Here is a 22,203-nt window from a genome sequence, read left to right as displayed (position 1 = left end):
CTTCACTTCGTATGACAATCTCTAGTTCTATCTAGGAACTCTCTGTCTTATCCCACCAACCAGAAAGAGCGATGGGTTTCTCATGAGTTCATCTTACCCAACACAGATGTGGTTTTTATGCTGCAAATGAGTGATAAGAAAGCAGAAGAGGCCTTTGCTCCCATTGGCCACAAAAATGCACAATGTTTACTGAACTAAGACAGACAAGTAACACATGTGGACAACTTACCGTGTCCAAGGCACCATGCCAAGCTCTCAGTGTGGACTCTCCCTTCTGGCCATGACAGGTGACACTGGGCAGAGAAATGACTGCCCACCTCCGATAGGGCCACCCCAGGGAGGGAAACGGAGCAGACCCAGGCTGCCCTAGACTGCTCCTGGCTTGTTCCAAGGATGTCCTGGGCTCTAGTTTGAGTTCTCAGTTTCCTTCAGACAAGAAACAGAAACTTATCTTGGTGCGTTCCCGTGTTCACTGCAGCGTTATTCACAACAGCCAAGGTATGGAAACCACCTAAGTGTCTGACACATGACTGGATAAAAGAAATGTGGTATATCTATTTGTTGTTGCTGTTCAGTCGCTAAGTCGTATCTGGCTCTTTGCAACCCCACGAACAGTAGCATGTCAGGCCTCCCTGCCCCTCACTAGCTCCTGGAGTTTGCCTAAGTTCATGTATTATGTACACAATGGGATATTACTCAGTCGTAAAAAAGAAGGAAATCCTGTCATTTGCAATAACATGGATAACCAGGAGGACATTATGTTAAGTCAAATAAGCCAGACACACAAAAATACTGTATGATCTCACTTACACGTGGAGCCTGTAAAAGCTGAACTCAGAGAAGCAGAGAGTGGTAGAATGGTGGTTGCCAGGGGCTGGGGGTGGGGTGGGGGAAAATGGAGAGATAATGTCAAAGTGTACAAAGTTTCAGTTATAAGATGAATTAAGGTCTGGAGATCTAGTGTATAGCCTGGTGACTATGGTTAATAATACTGAATTGTGTACTTGAAATTTGCTCAAGAGAGTAAATCTTAACTGTTCTCACACACACAAAACAAAATAAAACAAAAAAAATGGTAGCTATATGAGATTATGCATGGGTTAATTAGGTTGATTGCGGTAACCATTTCACAAATATATGTATAACAATTCATCACATTGTATACCTTAAATACGTACAATTGTTATTTATATGTACAATTGTTGTTTGTTAATTATACCTCATAAAGCTGGTGAAAAGGCTCATAGGATGCTCAACATCACTAATTGTTGGAATATATGCGTGCTTAGTCACTCAGTCACATCCAACCCTTTGCAACCCTATGGACTGTAGCCCACCAGGCTCCTCTGTCAGTGGGGTTCTCCAGGCAAGAATACTGGAGAGGGTTGTCATACCCTCCTCCAGGGGATCTTCTCAACCCAGGGATTGAACTCACATCTCCTGCATTGGCATACGGAAGGTGCTCATAAATAAACATTTATTAAAACCATCTCAAGAAATAATACAGCTCATGTCAGAATACCAGAGTAAAAGGAACTGATTTACAGATGTCCCCACCCAAGAAGCACTCACTATTCATGACCAAGTCCTCATGTCCCTGCCCCTGCACCTGAAGGACCCTCTTCCTGGAATGCCTCTCCCAACTGCTGCCAAATCCTTCTGTTCCCTTCAAAATCCAGCTCAAATTTTTACCCTCTCCAGAAAGACTTCTCTGGGTGGCTTCCTGTCTGGAAAATAGGGGGCTTCTAACCCTAGAAGTTGTTAGTGAGATCAGGCTTGTGGTGCCTAACAGAGAACTAGCCCTCAAAAGTACTAGCAGCTATTATGCCTTGACCACACCCTAACCCCTAAATCACTCCCCTCCTCCCAAGCCCTCCAGAAGCATTTCGGGCAGACTAATGCCCTCCCCCCAACAAACAGGTTCACACCCTAATTTCCAAAGCCTGCAAATATGTTCCCTTACGTAGCAAAATCAACTTTGCAGATATGACTAAGTTAAGAGTCTTGAGGTGAAAGATTATCTGGGATTATCCAGTAAGTCTTTGTAAAAAGGAGTCAGGATAGTCAGAGTCAGAGGAAGAGACGTGACAATGAAACAGGGGTCATAGAGAAAGATTTGAAGATGCTATGTAGCTGGCCTGGAAGACAGAGGAAGGGGTATGCAGGAGGCCTGTAGAAGCTGGAAAAGGCAAAGAAGCAGATTTTCCCTGCAGCCGCCAGACAGAACATAGCCCTGCTTTTGAACTTGGTTATCGTGGCTTTTGAACTTCTCACCTCCAGAACTGTAAGGAAAGAAATCTGTTGTTTTAAGCCACTAAATCTGTGGCAATTTGTTACAGTAGCAGTAGGAAATAAGTATAGTCTGGACAGTAGGACAATTTTGCTCTCTCAGGGGACACTTGACAATGACTGGAGACACCTCTGGCTCTCACAAGACAGACCCCACAACAAAGAACCGTCCAGCCAAACTGTCAATAGTCCTGAGGCTCAGAAACCCTGCTCTAGAATGACTTTGGTGGGATTCCAAGGAGACCTCCCCCATCCACCTTCCCTCCTCTTCTCTTTTAAAAACACATTTCCATGCATACCAGAAAGAGACAGAGAAATCAGCTTACTCACTGATAAGAGCCGAGACCCACAGCTGAACCCAGGAAGACAAGTCAACATTCACTCTGCGAAGGCTCATAAAAACATCACTGCAATTCACTGTGCTTTGTTCATACGAAGCCGTTATGATTTAAAGGTTATTGTTTTCAAAACCAAAAATATACATTTTAGAATACAAAGCACAATATTCTAAGTACAGCTTCAACGAACAAAATGCACAAGAGGGCCTGAATTTTAATTTTTAATTATTTGCACCCTTCTCATGTTCCCAGGTGGAGAAGGAAATGGCAACCCACTCCAGTATTCTTGTCTAGAGAATCCTGTGTACGGAGGAGCCTGATGGGCTGCTGTCCATAGGGTCGCACAGGGTCGGACACGACTGAAGCGACTTAGCAGCAGCAGCATGTTCCCAGGACACTCTGTACTCTTGGTGGGTCAGACCAGAGAGACAGCGTGTCTCACTTCTCAGGGCAACTCTGTGTTTACATAGCCTCTCGGTGCCCAGACCATGTGAGTGTCTGGAACAAAAGGGGCCGTGTCTTAGTCCTTCTAGCTCCTAGCCCAGAGTACAATGCCTGGCACACACGAGGTTCCCTAGAAATGTGGCATGCATGAACGAATGAGTAACTGGAGAAAAGTGGGCCATGTCTGCAGATATAATGGGCCTTGTAGGCATGGAGGACTAGAGGGACTATCAGGTTACAATTACAAGGCATCTAGGGGTTACTTAACCAGGAGACACAGTTGAGTGTGTGGGAAAACCTGAGTGGGAAAGCCTGGATCATCGGGAGGTCCTCAAAAAGTAGACAAGACCAGGATTGGGCCCAACAAGCTTTGAAGATGAACTGATCTGGGTTCAAGTCTGGGCTCTACCACTACTAGCTAAGTGCCGTTGGGCAAATTACCTAACCTCTCTGAAACTCAGCTTCCTCATCTGCATAATTCACTCATCTACCAAAATGGGGCAGTGTGAGCAAGGTGGAGAAGAGGTGAGAGAGCTGGTCTGTGGCATAGGAGCCAGCTGTCCATAAGTTCTGTGCACTCCTGCCCAAATCCTTTTGCATATAGGTGGGGCCAGGAGGCTACATTTGAGCAGGTGGAATGCAGACAGAAGTAACTTGCGCTGCTATCAGGCCCATCCCATCCCTGAGGCCCATTTGTGGCACCCTGGCCAGCCTCCCATCCACTGCAATCCTGTCCTGAGACACGTAGCCCAGAACAGAGCCCCAGCTTTCCGGCACCACTCACAAAGCTCCTGCCCCATCGCTCCCCTCAGCCCCCGGGAGAACAAGGGCTCCCCGCTCCCTGGGCTCACCCACATAGTGTCATCTGTTCGGCACACGCCCTAGCCTGCTCTCCCTACCCCATCCCCTTGCCAATTCTGCTCATCCCTCAGGTCTCAGGATAGATAGATGTCACCTCCTCCAGGAAGCCTCGCTGGAGCCCCAGGAGTTTGGCACCATTAGCTTCATCCTACAGAGGAGGAAGCTGAGGAAAAGGGAGGTGAAGTGACTTGCCCAAATCACACGGCTAGAAGGCAGGGGAGGTGGGTTTGCAGCCAGGGCAGATCTATCCAGGGTTTCACTCAGCCCTGACTTGCTAAACCACTTTTAAACTGTGATTCCAGGGACCGTTAGCAGCAGCAGCAGCCTCACCTGAAAACTTGTCACATGTGCAAATTCTGGGGCCCCATGCCAGTCCTGCTCAAGTAAACTCTGGGGGTGGGCCTGGCAAGCCGTGTTTAAACAATTCCTCCAGGTGGTGTGGATATGCACCGAAATTCAAGAACCACTGGCCCAGAGACATGTTCTCAGTTGAGCCTCCTGCCTTTTGGCCTGCCTTTTGGCCACTCCTTGCAAGGTCTAGAAAGTGTCCCCACTGGACAACTGGACACTGTCTGCCCTCTGATTTTCTAGCCATCTGAAATGCTTCTCTGGGTGTTCCACAGCCCTGCGTCTTTGGGGAACAAGAGACTGTCTTCTACTTTATCATCAAGCCTGCTGGTGACTCACTTCTTCCCTTGATTGAAGCCTGCTTCTTGTGCCCATCAGCCTTGGCGGCAGGAGTTTAATTCAGCAACACTTGAAGGGCCAAGCCACTTTTATCCTGCGGTGGGCACTATAGCCACCTTCCTCTAGAACATTCTCAGTTCACTGGGATTACGTCTGCAGCTTCTTGATCAGCAGAACTGATCTCCCCAGCACAAAAATGCTTACTCTTAAATCAGTCTAGCAAGCCACTATTATACTGAATGCAGTCCTGGTCATCAACTTGTCCTGTATGAGCTTTAAGAATCAGACCAGAAAGAGTAACTCTTAGAGAATGAGCCTGAACAAATCCAAGCTTCTGCTGGTGACCCTCAGCTTTCTTCCACACTGCTCTCAGTGTCCTGACACCTGGATGTCAACCCTGCCAAAGACTGGACCAGACTTCTTTGGGGAATCTGATCAGTGTGAGAAAAAGGGCCTAAAGACACCCTCCCTTGTGGAACACCAGATCACCCCAAGGGGAAAGCCGCAACCAAGAAGCCCCTCTCATACCCACAGACCTTTCATAGGGCTTCCTGGAGCCCCAGTTTCTTCAGCAGATAGTCACAGACCACCAGAGAGGTGGAAAGGAGAGCTCCTGTCAATCAGGGGCCCAGCCTCCTTCCAGCCTGTGGCTCTGCCCTCCTCCAGGCCCTCACAGTCCTCTCAACTCTGCTGGTAAATGGGAGAATAGGGGAGGTTTTTAGTGTCCAGCCTTGGGAGAGACACACACTATTTCTGCTCACATTCCAACAAGCCAAAACTTAGTCATGTGGCCCAAGAAATTGTAAGGGAGCCCAAGAAACACAACCAGGATGATATCCCAGGAAGAAGAGAACACGGTGACCAACAGCCATCTCTGCCACATAATACATTAAAAATATTTAAAATCGTATCAGTGACACATCCTTAGTCAGGAAGAAAGTACCATCCTGTCACCCAAAGCGCGCGCACACACACACACATACACCCCTGCTGCAAATCACAGAATGTACACAAGCGATCATATGTAAACAGACCATTTCAAGGGATCCTCAGACCCTGACTTCCTCTCTCCTCATCCCCTGCAAAAGATAACTTGGGACAGCAGCCCACATCCCTTCTTGAAGAAGAACGGGAGAGGAGGGGGGATGGCAATCCCAACCATCATGTTACACCTGAAATCCCACTATCAAGCAGCTTTATTGTATTTGTTGAAAAAATGCCTGGAGTAAAAAATGAAAGGTGCTGTGGAGGCCAGGGAAAAGGAGGACACCTAGGAAATTCTAAATCCCACCTCTTCCCACAGGCATCCTTTCCATCACCACCTCCAGGAAGCCTTCCCCAATGCCCCCACAAGCCCCCACCCCCACGCCACGCACAGGGTATCATCAGCTCCCATCTGCTTACTCTGTATTCCTTCCCTTAACCCACCTTGCTCATTAGTACCTGCTGTTAGATTACTCTGGGCCTCAGTTTCCTCCTCCGTAAAATCAGAGGGGTAGGCAATTTCCTGGTTGAGCGGCCCCCAGGCAGCAGCTTCCAGGGCCGAGGACCCAGAAGTCAGGCTCCCATAGAACTTCCCCTCCGGCAGACTAGCCACCCTCCTCCTAGCAGCCCATCCGGCTCACTCGGGGCGCAGCTGGGCGGGTTCCCCGCAACCCCCCACGCCCGCGCAGCGGAGCTAGGCCGGGACTCCCCGGGGAGGCGCCGCCCCGCCGCTCCGCATACTGACGCCCGGCCCCTTGGCGCACTTGTCCACGGGGCCTGCCAACACCAGAGCTCTTGCAGTCAACACTCAGCGGCAAGGGTGCGTCGACACTGTCCTTGAGGTTCCTGGAACTGGGGCCTCTTGTTGGGGGGCCCAGGTAGGCGATGCGGCTTCGGGCCCCGCGGGGAAAGGAAGGCAGCCTCCCCCACTCTGCGGGCCCCGAGGCGCCCCAGGCGGAGGCCCCCAAGCCGTCTCTCTCACACCATCGAGTGCCAAGTATTTTCCCAACAGGCACTGCCGTTAATCAGCACGACGCTCCCATTTTACAGAAGCAAACAGTGAAAGCCGAAGAGCTGAACCCTCACATTCTCCTTCCGCCTCGAACCCCGGCTTTGAAGCACCGGACCCTGAGCGGTCCGGGCGCTGGCGGCACCGGGGCGCGCAGGCTTGCAGCGCCGGATCCCGGCCCCCTTGGCCAACCGCGGCCCCACCTACCTGCCTCGGGCGGACCGGCGCGGCAGCCGCTGCCCACGGCCGCGAGGATCCAGAGGAGCTGGCAGAGGCTCGTGGCCCGGTGCTCCAGGGTGCAGGGCGGGCGGGCCCCCCGAAGGTGCCGGGGAGCGGCGAGCCGGGCGCGCGGGCCGGCGCTCCGGGGAGGCGGCGGCGGCCGCGGGAACGATCCCGGGGCGCGAGGGGTGCGCGGAGCCGCTGGGATGATCCCGGGGCGCTAGGGGAGCGTTCCGAGGGCGACCGTCCGCGGAGCTGGGGCAGCTGCTGCGGCAGCGCTGCTTGCGGGAGGTGGATCCCCACACTGGCGGAGCTGGGGCTGGGGCCGGAGGCGGCGGGCCGGGGCGGGGCGGCGGCGCTCACGTGGCCCCAGTGGCCGCCCCTGCTCCTTCTGCCGCCGCGTGGACCTCCCGGCGCTGCGTCTGCTGCCTGTCTAGTTCCTGTATTCAAATCCTTTCCCAAATCAGTAATGATCCGATCTCATTGTACGTCTCTTAAAAAAATTTTTTTTTAATCAGAAATCGCTTTTTTTCCCTTCTGATCTTGCTTTGCAAAAACTTAGGCATGTATGACTATGGCAATTACTTGGGTAATTATTTGTATAGCATGTTGCTGTATTCCTCTTAGCGCACGGCCTGGCATCTGCGTGCGTGCTAAGTTGCTTCAGCTGTGTCCAACTCTGTGTGACCCTATGGACTGTAGCCCGCCAGGCTCCTCTGTCCATGGGATTCTCCAGGCAAGAATAAAGGAGTGGGTTGTCATGCCCTCCACCAGGAGATCCTTCCCAGCCTGGCACCTAATAAGTGCTTAATAAATACCTGGGAAATGAACGAATAAATATGGAAAAGTATAATGAAGAAAAGGAAATAAAACTAATGATAACCACTGTGAACAAGTTCATATTATATTCTTCCTATTTTTCTAGTGAAAGTTTAGAAATTTCACAACTCTTAAATTTAGAAATAAAAGACTGCTGGCCTTCCAGTGGTTAAAACACTGGGCTTCCATTGCAGGGGGCACAGAAAAAAAAAAAAAAAGAAATAACAGTGATATTTATCAAGCGTTTTTTCTCATACTCTCTTCATATCAACTTTTGTAGCTCTACTGTACAGATCATAAAACTGAGGCTTATAGAGGGACACCTACCCAGAAGATTTCCAAGGTAGGGGCCCCAGGTAAACAGAGAAACAAGTGTATGCAAGCAGGCCAGAAACAGACAGGGTTATCTAGGTATGACTGTGGGAGTGTTTACATTTTTCCTAACAAGAGTGGACTCTTACCTATTTCTCCTATCCACTCAACACTAGGTTGTAAACATGTTTCTGTGGTCAAGGGCTACCTGTCATTTGCAATGCCTTCTTTGATGAGCCTTTTTGGAGTTGTGATAAGAGCTGATATTTACAGGACATTCACTTTGTGTCAGGCATTGCGGTAACTGCTTTATAGACATTTTCTTTTTAAATTCTGGTCATAATCCTCTTTTTGTCCCCACTTCATACACAGGGAGACTAAGGCAGGTTAAGTGACTCTCCCAAGTTTACATAGGAAGTTGCAGATTTTGACCCAGGTCTCGGTATATATTGACCAACCCCTAGGGTGTCCGGTCCATAAGTCTTGACACTTCAGGTTTGTGTGTGTGCTCAGTTGCTTGACATGTCCAGCTCTTTGCAACCCTATGGACTGTAGCCCACCAGGCTCCTCTTTCCATGGGATTTCCCAGGCAAGAATACTGGAGTGGGTTGCCGTTTCCTATTTTAGGGCATCTTCCCGACCCAGGGATCAAACCCCAGTCTCTCTCGTCTCCTGCATTGGCATGAGGATTCTTTATCACGGCACCACCTGGGAAAGCCACTTCAGTTTTTGTGGCCCCTGAAAATTCAGATTCTGTTGGGAGAGTGAAGTCCTTCAGCTTACCAGCTGCAATGGTCTCTGTAGGGAGTAGGTATAAGTTTATGAGGCTTGGGGAGAGGGTAACATTCAGGCAGCACCTCATAAGGTGGTGAAGGGAATGAACAAATAGAAATGGTCCTGAAACCATTGGTCATTGAGTGTTTCACCCTTTGGCCTAAATACTACAAGTTTCAGAAAATGCAAGATCTAAAAGATACATATCATTTTTGCTTGAAATATTGGCTCCATTAGTCATCTTAAAAAATAAACTTGGCTTTCAGCATAAAACAATATTATACCTGGAAATTTTAACCATGGGAAAACTGGACAAGAACAAAGAGTCTGAACTAGTCTGTTCAAGCCCAAAGAAAGGCCAAAAAAGAATAAAGACTGCTTTACTTATAGTTCTGTGGCTCTGGACAAGTTATTTAGCTTCTTTTTTCCTCTCTTTGGTGTATGAGCATCTTTTGTCTTTAAGGAACCAGTACACCCTATTCTCAATTCATGAGAACAGCCCTCTCCACTCTCCTGGTTCTAATATTGGACACATGACTAGACCTGGCTGGTCAGTATATTCCATTCCTTTTGCCCCGTTCATTGGTTCTGGGATGAGCATGTGACCCAAGTTAAGCCAACGAGATACTAATTTAGGTCTTTTATAGCTGCCATTTTAAAAGATAATCTCTTTGAAGCAATCTAAATGTCCATCAGCAGATGAATGGATAAAGAAGATGTGGTGTGTATTACACAGACACACACACACACACACACACAGACACACACACACACACACACACACACACACACGGGCTTTCCTGGTGGCTCAGATGGTAAAGAATCTGCCTGCAATGCCGGAGACCTGGGTTCGATCCCTAGTCTTATCTGGGAGATCCTCTGAAGAAGGGAATGGCTACCTACTCCAGTATTCTTGTCTGGAGAGTTCCATGAACAGAGGAGCCTGGTGGGCTACAGTCCATGAGGTCACAAAGAGTGGAACTTGACTGAGTGAGTAACACTTTCATTTTTCATACATATACATACATAATGGATTATTACTCAGCCATAATAAAGAATGAAATAATGCCATTTGAAGCAACATGGATGGATCTAGAGATTATCATACTAAGTGAAGTTAGTCAGCCAGAGAAAGACAAACATATGACATCACTTATATGTGGAATCTAAAAAAGGAAAAATTGTACAAACAAACTTATTTACAAAACAGAAATAGACACACAGACATAGAAAACATACTTAAGGTTACCAAAGAGGAAAGGGATAAATTAGGAATTTACAGATATACACTACTATATATAAAATAGATGAACAATCTGAAAAATAATATATATATGTATAACTGAATCACTTTGGTAACAATTGTGTTAGTTTCAGGCATACAGCAAAGAGCCACAGAGCTATAAGTAGAGCAGTCTTTTTTCTTTTTTGGCGTTTCTTTTTCACATTCTTTTCTATTATCAGTTATTATAAGATATTGAATATAGTTCTGGTGCTATCCTTGTTATTTATCTATGGGTATTTGTTCTTAAAGCAAATACTTATTAAGTTCCAATTGTGTGCCAAGTATTGTGTTAGGAGTTGGAGAAAAGACCTCCCTTTAGAGAGTAGTCAAACAGGGGAGGAAAAGGGAAAACAAATTTCTCAAGCAGTCGTGATTCCCAATACAAATTGCAGGGTGTGCTATGAGAGAGAATTGTAAGGGGCAATAAGAGATTATAAAGGCAAATGCGGTCAGAAAGGATTCTCTGATGAGATGACATTTGAGTTGCACTCTGAAGGCTTCCCAGATGGCACCAGTGGTGGAGAATCTGCCTTCCAATGCAGAGATGTGGGTTTGATCCCCTGGAGTAGGAAGATCCCCTGGAGTAGGAAATGGCAACCCACACCAGTATTCTTGCTTGGAGAATCCCATGAACAGAGCAGCCTGGCAGGCTATAGTCCATGGGGTCACAAAGAGTCGGCACTGAGGTATTACTTCCAGGAGCTTCAGGTGCCCAGGGTGGCCTCAGCAAGGAGATGTGAACCAGATCATTCTTGGTTTTTACTTGATCCTTAATCACCCCATTTAACCACCACATAAAGCTGTTCAGACTTTACTGAAGAGTGTGGAATAACAAAGAGAATTAAACATAGGAGGATAAAAATTAAACTGTACCCTCATTTTTATACTATCCAAGAGGAAAAATAAACCATTCACAGTGTTTCTTGGCGCACTCTAGTTCCAAGCCTTACTCCATGTATTGAAGCCTGCCCTTTCTTCTCTCATGTGGACAGACATCTCCTCTCCAAGCACTGAAGGACAAAATCCCCACTTGTATTAGAAAAGCTCCTCTCCCGGCCCATAGGATTTTTTTTCCCCTCTCCCTCCAGCAGAGTAATCACAGAACTCACTAACCCACAGGATGCAAAAAATATCATCAAGAAAGTGACAAAACAATTCAGAGAATGGGAGAAAATATTCATAAATCATCTATCTGATGAGGGATTTATAGCTAGAATATATAAAGAATTCATAACTCAAATAAATAAAAAGATAACTCCATGTCAAAATGGGTTACAGATTTGAACAGACAGTTCTACAAAGAAGATATACAAATGGCCAATAAGCGCATGAAAAGATCCTCAACATCATCAGTCATTGGAAAAATGCACCTCAAAACTGAATCCTCTAGGATGTCTATAATCAAAAGTCAGAAAACAAGTGCCGGCAAGGATGTTAAGAAGCTAGAAAACTCACACACTGCAAGCAGGAATGGAAAATGGAAAACCACTTGACAGTTTCTCAGAAAAATTAAGCATGGGGTTCCCATATAACCTAGGAATTCCACTCCCCAGCATATATCCAAGAGAAATGAAAATATATGTCTGCACAAAAACATCTGCAAAAATGTTCATAGCCGCATTATTCATAACAGGAGAAAGGTGAAAACAACCCAAATGCCCATCAACCAATGAATGGATAATTAAAATGGGGTATATCCACACAATGGAATATTATTCAGCAATAAAAAGGAGTGAAGTACTGATAAATGCTAAAACATGGATAAAACTTAAAAACAATAGGCTAACTGAAAGGAGCCAGACACAAAAGGCAACAGATATATGATTTCATTTATATGAAATGGCCAGAAAAGGAAATCCTTTGTGATGGAAGGCAGATTAGTGGTTGCCTGGGGGGCTGGGAAGGGAGTTTGTGGGGAATGGAGAGTGATAACTAACAGGTGCTCCTTTTTAGATGAAAAGATCTTAAAATTGATTGTGGGGATGGTTGCATAATTATGTGAATATACTTAGCAATGAGCTATACACTTTAAAGAGGGGTCTTGTCAAGTGCTCTGGGCTGGTGCACTGGGATGACCCAGAGGGATGGGATGGGGAGGGAGGCGGGAGGGGGGTTCAGAATGGGGAACACATGTAAATCCATGGCTGATTCATGTCAATGTATGGCAAAAACCACTACAATACAGTAAAGTAATTAGCCTCCAACTAATAAAAATAAAGGAAAAAAAGAGAAAAAAAGAGGGGTCTTCTATGGTATGTGAATTACATCATGATAAAATTGTGACCCTCAAAAAAGGGCTCACGGTATCGTCACGGTGCTTCAGGGTGTGACTCAGGAGACAGATCACCAGGAAGAGTGCTGTAGCCCAGTCTAGGTACGTGGCTGCTCCCCACTTCAAAGGATGGGAGTAATCCACCCACAGGCTCAGGGAGGGTTGGAGAACCGCTCTAGCCACAAACGCCATGGGAACGAAATGCTTCTAAGCGCCGGCTCCTCTGATTCCCTGTCCACAGGAGGCCGTAGGAGTTATAGAGTAGTTTTAGGTTCACAGTGAAACTGAATGGAAGGATTTCCTGTATCCCTCCTGCCCCTACACAAGACAAGAATAGCCTCCCCCCATTATCAACACCCCCTGCCATGTGTTACAATTAACGAACCTACACTGCACAGAGCCCACAGTTTACATTAGAACCCACTCTTGGTGGTATACATCCTAGGTGCCCATGTGCTCAGCCATGTCTGACTCTTTGCAGGCTGCAACCCCATGGACTGTGGCCTGCTGGGACTAGCCCATCAGGCTCCTCTGTCCGTGGGATTTTCTAGGCAAGAACAGTGGAGTCGGTTGCCATTTCCTACTCTAGGGGGTCTTCCCAACCCAGGGATGGAATCACATCTCTTGCACCTCCTGCATTGGCAGGTGGATTCTTTACCACTGGGCCACTTGGGAAGTCCCCTGCATTCTATGAGTTTGGTCTAATTTATAGTGACAAGCATCAGGTGTTATGTTTAGTATCATACAGAGCAGCTTCACTGTCTTAAAAACTCTTCATCTATTAATCCCCTACCTCCCCCTCACCTCCCAGAACCACAATGGGATGCTTTTAAGCAGAAGCTTAAAAAAAATCCTTGGAAGTCTTCCTTTGCTCCTTGGCTCAGGAGGTCTAGGGCCTACTGTGCACAAAACCATCACAGGGCCATTCAGTGACCCACCTGTAGCTACAGAAAGACTAGCAGAAGCTAGGAAACGACCACTCTTCTATCATTTGGACAGTGTCTTTCTCTCTTTTCCTTGCACAAGGCAAATTCCAGGATTAGGGTGGGGCCTGTATGGAACTTTAGATACATTTGCCCCTGTATCATTATAGGCTTCCCTGGTGGTCCAGGCTGTAAAGAGTCTGCCTGTAATGCAGGTAGACCCAGGTTCAATCCCCGGGTTGGGAAGATCCCCTGGAGACGGGAATGGCTACCCACTCCAGTATTCTTGCCTGGAGAATTCCACGGAAAGAGAATCCTGGTGGGCTATAGTCCATGGGGTCACAGAAGTTGGACATGACTAACACTTTTACTTTTTTCACTGCATAGAAGAAGATCTAGCAGGATACAGCTAAACTGTTACTCATTTGGATTTGGTTTTGAAGGAGGGAAGTGGTGAGGAAGAGAACTTCTCTTTAACTTTATACAGATTTGACATCTGAAAAAAACTTTACAATGAGCATACATTACATTATATTTCAAATTTAAAAAGACAAAAAAGCACCTTTCTTTACTGAAGTGTTGGCAGAGTTTAACTGTGTGGAGAAATTGAAGATGATTTTATTCTTTTATTTGCACTTTTCTTTCTTAGCCTTTGGTTTCAATAAGAAACACGTATTTATTACTTTAGTAAAGGTTATTTTTAACTGTCACTTCCATAAAAAAAAAAAAAAGCAAAAGATAAACAGAGTCCAGTTGCCCTGGTTTCCATGGCCTCCCTACCCTTGCCTGCCTGGGCCTGGGTTTTGCATAGGAACGATCCTCCCAGCCTCACCCTTAAGGCAGAACTCAGCAGGGAAGCTGAGTCAGCACTTCTGCAGAGGCCTGCAGGGAGTCAGGCATGCTCACTGGAGCAGATAAGCTCATGGCCTTGCTTCCACTGGATTTTTGTTCTGTTGAAGCAACTGGCTTGAGGGTTCTGAAGCGGCTCTGGAAACAGCTTTTCTCCCAGAAGACCTGATTTTTGCCTTATCTGGTCTGGGAGGTGCTGGATAAATGCTCACTTGAATTATCAGAGAGAGAGAGTGGGAAGGGCTAGGGTTGTGTTATGGAGTCCAAGTTCATACTGCTCACACACACAACAGGCCAATAAGTCGAGAGATGAGGTTCTGGGCCAGGGAACAGCAACTTTATTTGGAAAGCCGGCAGGCAGAGAAGACGGTGGACGAGTGTTCCAAAAGAACCACCTTACTCGAGTTAGAATTCAGGTTTCTTCTATCCTAAAAGAGGAGGCGGGGGATGGCTGGTTGTTGCAAACTTCTTGGTGCCAGAATCCTTTGTTCTTACAACTGTTCTTGTAGGTCAGGTCACAAAATTCCCGTAAACCTCCAACAGGACAAATATTATTCTCTGTTTTGCAACTTTCTCTTGCCGTATGAATGGAAACATGTTATACCTTTAAAGATCAGAGCCTAGAGAAGGAGATATCCTGTATATTTCAGGTTGTAGGCAACAACTCTTTACAAAAGATGCAGAGCCATCGTGACTAAGCACAGGCGACAGAACACAACGGTTAGAACTAAAGGAATAGATTCAATATGGAGTCAGGTTTATTCTTCACTGTTACAGTCGCTGCTAGCAAATGAGCCAGCTACTGGAGAAGGAGTCATTTGTTGGGGGATTACTCAAAGAGGGGCTTCCCTGGTGGCTCAGATAGTAAAGAATCTGCCTGCAAGGCAGGTAGACCTAGCTTGGGTCCCTGGGTCGGGAAGATCCCCGGGAGAAAGGGATGGCTACCCACTCTTGTATTCTTGCCTGGAGAATTCCATGCATGGACAGAGGAGCCTGGTGGGCTACAGTCTTTGGGGTCCCAAAGAGCCAGACACAACTGAGCAACGAACAGGTTCACTCACTTTACCCAAGGAGATCTCTGCTTCCTCCTTGTGGCCACACGGGGTGATCTTTCAGAAGAGTTGAACAAAATGAATTCTGGGTGGCAGGAACTGGAAGTTGATGTGTTATGTATTTGCTCTGAATTTACTGCATTTTATTTTATTTTTATAAGGAAAACCACCATTTTGGTTCCCAATATTTATTCAAGATCTTACACAAAATATTTCAGATAATTGAGTTTTGATAGTCATCTTCCTCCTCTTCATTTTGATTAATCTGTAAGTAGCAATTTGTAACTTCGCTTTTAGCATACGTAGATTATTCTTCAAATATTTCTTGGTGAGATATTTCAAACACCTTTTGGAAAAGGGCACAATTACAATAATTTTGCTTCCTTTGCTTCTTCTATTGTTACAACCCCTCCACCAGGATTCCCAGCTTTCACATTCACTTTGATTCTCTCCTGAAAAAACTACTCAAAATTGGCAGCATCCTTGATTCCATCCTCTCCAGGGTTGGTACAGTCCAAGGTAAACTTAGGACAGTACCCGCTTCTTTTTTGTTGTCCCGCTTCCCGACAAGCTTTTTCACCGGCGCCATGGCGGCAGCAGAGGCAGAAAAGGCTACTGTATTTTTAAAATCTCACTGAAAATAGTCTCTTATGTGAAGAACACTGGATCTTGGAAGGGTCAGGAATGCTGGTTCTACCTGGGGCAGCGAACACAAATTTTTTTGCCTCTCTGAGCCTCAGTTCCCCGCTCTGTAAACAGAGTGGATACTCGTGATGACTGAGGGAGTCTACACAAGTCAATGATCTGTAAAAGCGTTCAGTGATATTCCTTCCTGGAATCACAGTGGCAAGTGCCAGGCCATGGGGCCGCCCAAGGCTGCAGAAAGACGAGAGAGTCCACAGGATGGTGACCCAGCTGGTTCCCCGAAAACCCGTGTTCCGCGCGGACCTGCAGCTCGGCCCTGAGCAAGCGCCAGTGCAACACTGCCCCCACGTGGTCGAAGGCAGTATCTCACTCTCACGGAAAACCAAACGCAAGCATAGATGACGACTGACTATTAACATTTTGGAACTTCTTTTTTTCCTTTTTGACGCTGCGTCCCGACTGTATTTACTACTGCGGATAACGAGAGCATTCCGATGCCGAAGCCCCGAAGGAAGCCACGAGGTTAGTACGTGGAAACTGGCGCCAGGACGCCAGGCTGATAACTGGCAAACGTGCAACAATGGAGGCGGGGTTTGGAGAGAGCGAGGCGCCGGGTCATGAGACTAATATAGTACGTGTGGAAGACGTTGTGAACAGGAGGTAGCGTGGCCGAGTGGTCTAAGGCGCTGGATTTAGGCTCCAGTCATTTCGATGGCGTGGGTTCGAATCCCACCGCTGCCACACCTTGGGAATTTCACTTTTTTTTAACTTCTGAATCATCTCCCAGTTATTCTTCGCCCATTTTTGTGTTTATTTTTTAACCTTCTGACGCTGTTTTTTCTTTTTTAAAAATGCAATGAGGAAGGGAGGGGGGAAGGAGGAAACTGCAGCTCGGGGGACCTCACTCCTTTAGCCTTATACACAACCCCCACCAATCCTGCTACCTAAAAATACGAAAACGTCTCCCTATTTTCATGGTAAAGCATTTGAGATACTTTAAGAAGCTCTCAGACTGTCTGCGCCTTTGATTTAAGGCTTCAAAGCCTGAGGCCCAGGGAGAGGGCCTCTTTCGACCTTCCAGCGACAGAGATTAGGTGGGAGTGGTTTTAATCAAGACTTCACTTTGGAAGGGTCCCTTTCTGGCCTCCTCTGGTCTGCAGAGAGCTCAGGCTGACTCCATAAATTCCTGTTGGTAAAAACTGTGTCAGGCGACCTTACGGAGGGTCTGGAGACTCGGGACCCCCGCCCCAGCCGGGTTTATCAGCCTAGAGGTCCCAGCTTCATTGATCCACTTCCTACCTGGTTTTTGTGCTTGTTTATTTACTCATTCAACAACAATTTATGAAGGGCTTATTCTTAATAGTTAGTCCTGGATTGGGCTTTCTAGGTGGCTCAATGGTAAAGAATCTGCCTGCCAATGCAGGAGATGAGAGAGACACGGGTTCAATTCCTGGGTCAGGAAGATCCCCTGGAGAAGGAAATGGCCACCCACTCCAGTATACGTGGCTGGGAAACTCCATAGACAGAGGAGCCTGGCTGGGCTTACAGTCCATGGGGTCGCAAAGAGTCGGACACGAAACAGGAAGATCAACCTGAGGCTAAAGAGGAAGAGGGCAGACGGTCCTGACACGAAGTTCACAGCCACTGAACTTTCCTCCATTATACCCGTGAGGATTGTTATGCAGCATGAGGAAGCTGATCCCTCTGAGGAGATTACATTTAGTCGTTTTATCTCCTTAGACTTCTGTTGGCTGTGACAGCTTCTTAGACTTTCCTTGTTTTTGATGTCCACCGCCCCAGTTCTGAGTAAGGCATTTTGTAGAAAGTTTCTCAATTACTTTGATTTCTTTTCATAATTAGGATTTGGGGACTTAGAATCTTAAGGGATTTTGAAAGGAAGACCACAGAGGTAAAGTGCCATTCTCTTCCACATCAAGAGTACAGGCTATCGGGACTTCTCTGGAGGGCCAGTGGTTAGGATTCTAACCAATGCAAGGGGGTTGCAGGTTCCATCCTTGCTGGGGAACTAATATCCTCCAAGTATGGCTAAAAAAAAAAAAGTACACATTAGCAACATGATTTATTACTGTTGATGTTAACCTTGATCACCTGGCTAGGTCTTATTTGCAGGTTTCTCCACTGGAAATTCACACCCCCTTCTCAGCACGGTACTGTTTAGAATGAAGTCACTCTATACACTTAAAAATTTTTTTTTTTAATTGGAGTGTAGTTGATTTACAACGTTGTGTTAGTGTTTGCTGTAGGGCAAGGTGAATCAGTTATACATACACACATATCCACTCCTTTTCAGATTCTATTCCCATATAGGTACTGGGTAGAGTTCCCTATGCTCTTATTAGCTATCTTTTTTTTTTTTTTTTTTTTTTTTTTAGTTCTACCGCTTTATTGCTAGCAACCCATCTCCCTCCACCCTCGTGCACACATGCTCAGTCATGTAATCCCATGGACTTCAGCCCACAAGACTCCTCTGTCCATGGACTTTTCCAGGCAAGAATACTGGAGTGGGTTGCCATTTCCTTCTCCTTAGTTGTCTATTTTATATATAATAATGTGGAGTTGTGATAGTCTCACTTTTCACTTCACTTAAGGGTAAAATATTTACATCAGTTAATTGAAATTCTATACAAAGCAAGTGGTCTCTTCCCTCATTTGTTAAATTTATTTGTACCACTATGGACTCCTAGATATTCATTTTATATTTTGGGAAATAATCCAATAATCATTTGTTCAAAGTGTTGTATCTTTAGCCACTGGGAATTCTTACAGCTGGCTCAGGTATCCTTTCAATATACCTCCATTACTGCGTGGTTGTTGTTTTTAAACACTTCTCACTTTGTGGCACCATAATGCTCCAGGTTCATCTTACATGTTTCCTGTTCCAGAGTTAGCCGTTATTTTAGGCGTCATGGGCCCTTTATTAGAGAATGGTATTAAGGAAACAAGATCTGGGTACCAGATGGGGTCTGGATACTGAGGTATTATTGTTTCTAGGCCCTGTCAACTGATAAAACGAAGAAATTTCCCAGGTGTCTCAGGGGTAAAGAATCTGCCTGCAATGTAAGAGACGTGGGTTCGATCCCTGGGTAGGGAAGATCCCCTGGAGAAGGAAATGGCAACTTACTCCAGTATGCTTGCCTGGGAAATTCCATGGACAGAGGAGCCTGGAGGCCTACAGTCCATGGGGCCTCAAAAAAAGCTGGTCACAACTTAGCCACTAAATAACAACAACAAATGCTTAAAAAAATAAAAGGAATAGAGTCACAGATGTAGAAAACAAACTTATGCTTATTAGAGGGGAAGGGGGGAGGGATAAATTGGGAGACCAAGATTGACATATGCATGGTACTTACGTAATAAGGACATACTGTATAGCATAGGAAACTCATTATTCTAGCGACTTATACAGGAAAAGAATCTTAAAAAAGGTGGATATATGTTTATGTGTATGTCATATATGTATGACTAAATCACTTTGCTGTACATCTGAAACTAACACAACATTGTAAAACTATTCCCCAATAAAAATTTAAAATGAAATAAAATATGAAAAGTATTAAAAAAATAAAAAAGAAGAAGAACCTCATGGAGGGTGGGTTATCTGGACAGCCTCTAAAACCCTCACTGGGACTTTCTGTGTTGGGTGGAGGTGCCCCCTCCTTTCCCATTGGTTAAAGGCACTTGAGAGGAAGGAAGCTTTCTGGTATAGTGACCCATACTGCCCCCATCCCAGGCTTTAGACATTCTAATACCAGGGGAAGAGATGATTTAGAGAAATTCAGAAAACAAAGAAATTGATTTTGCTTTTGAGTTTCACAAGCTGAGGTTTGTCAGTAGACAAAAGATTTAGATTATGTCAACAGTAAAAGCCTATTTTCCTTCTGCTAAGAACAGATTTCTCAGAGAAAGTCAGAGGGGAAGGTGAATTTAAATGCAAGGATGTTACTGAGAAGAAAGAAATCCCAAGGGCTGCCAGTCCCAACTGGTCCAAGGTTTGTGGATCTGAGACTGAGATATATCTCGGAGCTCAACCCAAGCTGTGGTCAAGGAGCAGAAAAGCAGAAATAACCCATGGGTCACGTTTAGCCCAGTGGGCCTGGGGCATCTCATCCACCTGCAGAGCAGTAACCCCCACATCCCTCCACTCTTTCAAGTTAGACAACCCCAGTTTTCTCATTTGAAAATGAGAATGATAATAAGCCCTATGTAAGAGTGGTCCTATAGAATTAAGTCTTACAGCATATAGATGAAAGCTCTTTCAAACTGTCAGGCATTAAATATAAAGGATGAAGCATAAACAAAACATAAAGGATTATTGTTTTTAAAAGTTATATATACACATGCAATTCAACATAGTAAATAGGAGCACACATTTTTGAGCTGCTTCACAAATTTTCTTAATTGTTCAGCAGAGGACACCCCGTTGATGCTCATGCCAGGGTCATGTTGGCCCTAACTAACATATTTACTCCTCCCTATCACAGGTTTCTTTAGGTCTGTGATGGTTTTGTTCTGTGCTAGGATCCATAGTTTTATCAGCCAGTTCCACCTGTGTATATTATGATATATACACAGGTGTATTTACACACTAATATTTTGGTATCCACAATTCAAACCAAGATAATAGGGAGGCACTGCGTCTGTGGAGAGCAGGGCTGGATTAAGAAATATTGTGGTTTAAACATTAAAGACTATGGTGATCACTACTGGCCCCCTCAGGAACAAATAGAAGCAACACTAAATAAAAAAAGTATGACCAATTAATTTCTAAAAATTCCCATTATAACTTACTGCTATTTTCCCCAGAGAGTCGATTCATTTTTAAATTTTTTTAAATTTATTTATTTTTAATTGGAGAATAATTGCTTTACAATATTGCCTTGGTTTCTGCCTTACAACAGATTCAGTTCTTTAAAAGGGTTTTTTTTTTTTTAGATTTAATTGACATGTAACATTATATTAGTTTCTGGTGTACAATATAATTATTTGCTATATGTATATATTGTGAAATGGTCATAATGTTTAGTTAACTTCCATCACCACAGTTACAATTTTTCTTGTAATAAAAACTTAAGATCTACTCTCAGCAACATTCATAAACACAATATAGCATTATTAACTAAAGTAACCATGCTGTATATTACACCCCCAGGATTTATTTACTTTTAACTGGAGGTTTTATCTTTTTATCACCCTAAAAAATATAGTTTTTTCTTTTTTGATGTCCCTTCTGGTACCAAAACCTGTGCTTACTAAGCTGAATCATCCCCAGACTTATACCCTGGAGACCCAAAAAGGCCAAGTAGGGCTAGGCAGAAGCCCGGGTCTCAGGTTTCCTTCCAACCCTGGCTACCAACACACAGGAGGTCTGATGAGTGAGAGAACCCAAAACGTAAGCCTAGCAGAGGATCAAACACAGTGCTCCTAGAATGGGTCTACTCTAAGATCCCAATCTGAGGGCAAGCCCAGGGAAGTTAGGGCAGCAAGGAGGGTCTGTGTCCCTAGAGAGGTAGCAACAGACAGCGAAAACTTGCAAACGTCTGCCCAGCTTGCACAAGTGGCTGAAGTTCAGTTCAGTTCAGTTCAGTTCTTCGCTCAGGCCCTACGAACTCGCCCGAGACGTGACTGGAGGGGGTGGAACCAGACGGAAGGGGCGGGGCTAGGACCCAATCGCAAGTAGAAGAGGGGAGGGACCCGATCCAGAAGGATAGGGCGTGCTCGCTTGCTCAGTCGTGTCGGACTTTTTGCTACGCTCTGGACTGTAGTCCGCCAGGCTCCTCTGTCCATGGGATTCTTCAGGCAAGAATGCTGGAGTGGGTTGCTATTTCCTTCTCCAGGGGATCTTCTCGACCGGGGAATCAAACCCAGTCTGATGTCTTCGGCATTGGCGGGCGGGTTCTTTGCCACTAGCGCCACCTGGGAAGCCCCTACCCCAAGCGCTGAGCAAGGCTAATTCCCTGGGGAGAAACCAGGGGGCGGGCTCAAGCTTACAGGTAGAGCCAGGAAGAGGGCGGAACTAGAGCAGGAGAGAACCCTGGGGCGGGTGAGACCTGGGTAGGGACGGGGAGAAGGCCTGGAAGGAGGAGTAGGCTGTGAGGCTAGGACCTTCCCGTGGCATCCTCTCCAGGCCAGAGGGAGCTCAAGACCCGAAGGGAGGAGCAGGGGCGTGGTCATGACTCGAGAGGCGGGGCAGGGGGGCGTGTCTAAACACAGGGGCGGGGCAGGGGCGGGGTCAGAACGCAGGGGCCCAGATGATGTTGAGTTAGTAGCTAAATCGTGTCCGACTCTTGCGACTCCATGGATTGTAGCCCACTCCTCTGTCCATGGAATTCTCCAGGCAAGAATACTGGAGTGGGTTGCCATTTGCGCCCCGGGCAGACCCAAGCCCAGAGGGCGTGGTAGGGACAAGTCCAGGACTCCAGG

The 22,203-nt window shown here is 46.0% G+C and overlaps 1 protein-coding gene and 1 non-coding gene across 4 annotated transcripts in view; one reads left to right on the top strand and one right to left on the bottom strand.

Annotated features, from left to right (window-relative positions):
- The window catches only part of EEF2K (eukaryotic elongation factor 2 kinase), a 64,749-nt gene extending 57,794 nt beyond the window's left edge, over positions 1-6,955 (bottom strand). For all 3 annotated transcript variants that reach the window (XM_065924479.1, XM_065924477.1, XM_065924480.1), the window contains exon 1: positions 6,820-6,955. The gene's annotated coding sequence lies outside the window, so the exon portion shown is untranslated. The remainder of the gene's footprint in view (positions 1-6,819) is intronic.
- A 9,466-nt stretch (positions 6,956-16,421) lies between these two features.
- TRNAL-UAG (transfer RNA leucine (anticodon UAG)) lies at positions 16,422-16,503 on the top strand. Its single transcript has one exon. It is a non-coding gene; the product is annotated as a tRNA-Leu (tRNA).
- The last annotated feature ends 5,700 nt before the right edge of the window (positions 16,504-22,203 follow it).

The sequence above is a fragment of the Muntiacus reevesi genome, chromosome 2 (assembly GCF_963930625.1).
Source record: "Muntiacus reevesi chromosome 2, mMunRee1.1, whole genome shotgun sequence".
NCBI lineage: Eukaryota > Metazoa > Chordata > Mammalia > Artiodactyla > Cervidae > Muntiacus > Muntiacus reevesi.
This window is presented reverse-complemented; position numbering and strand designations above follow the sequence as displayed.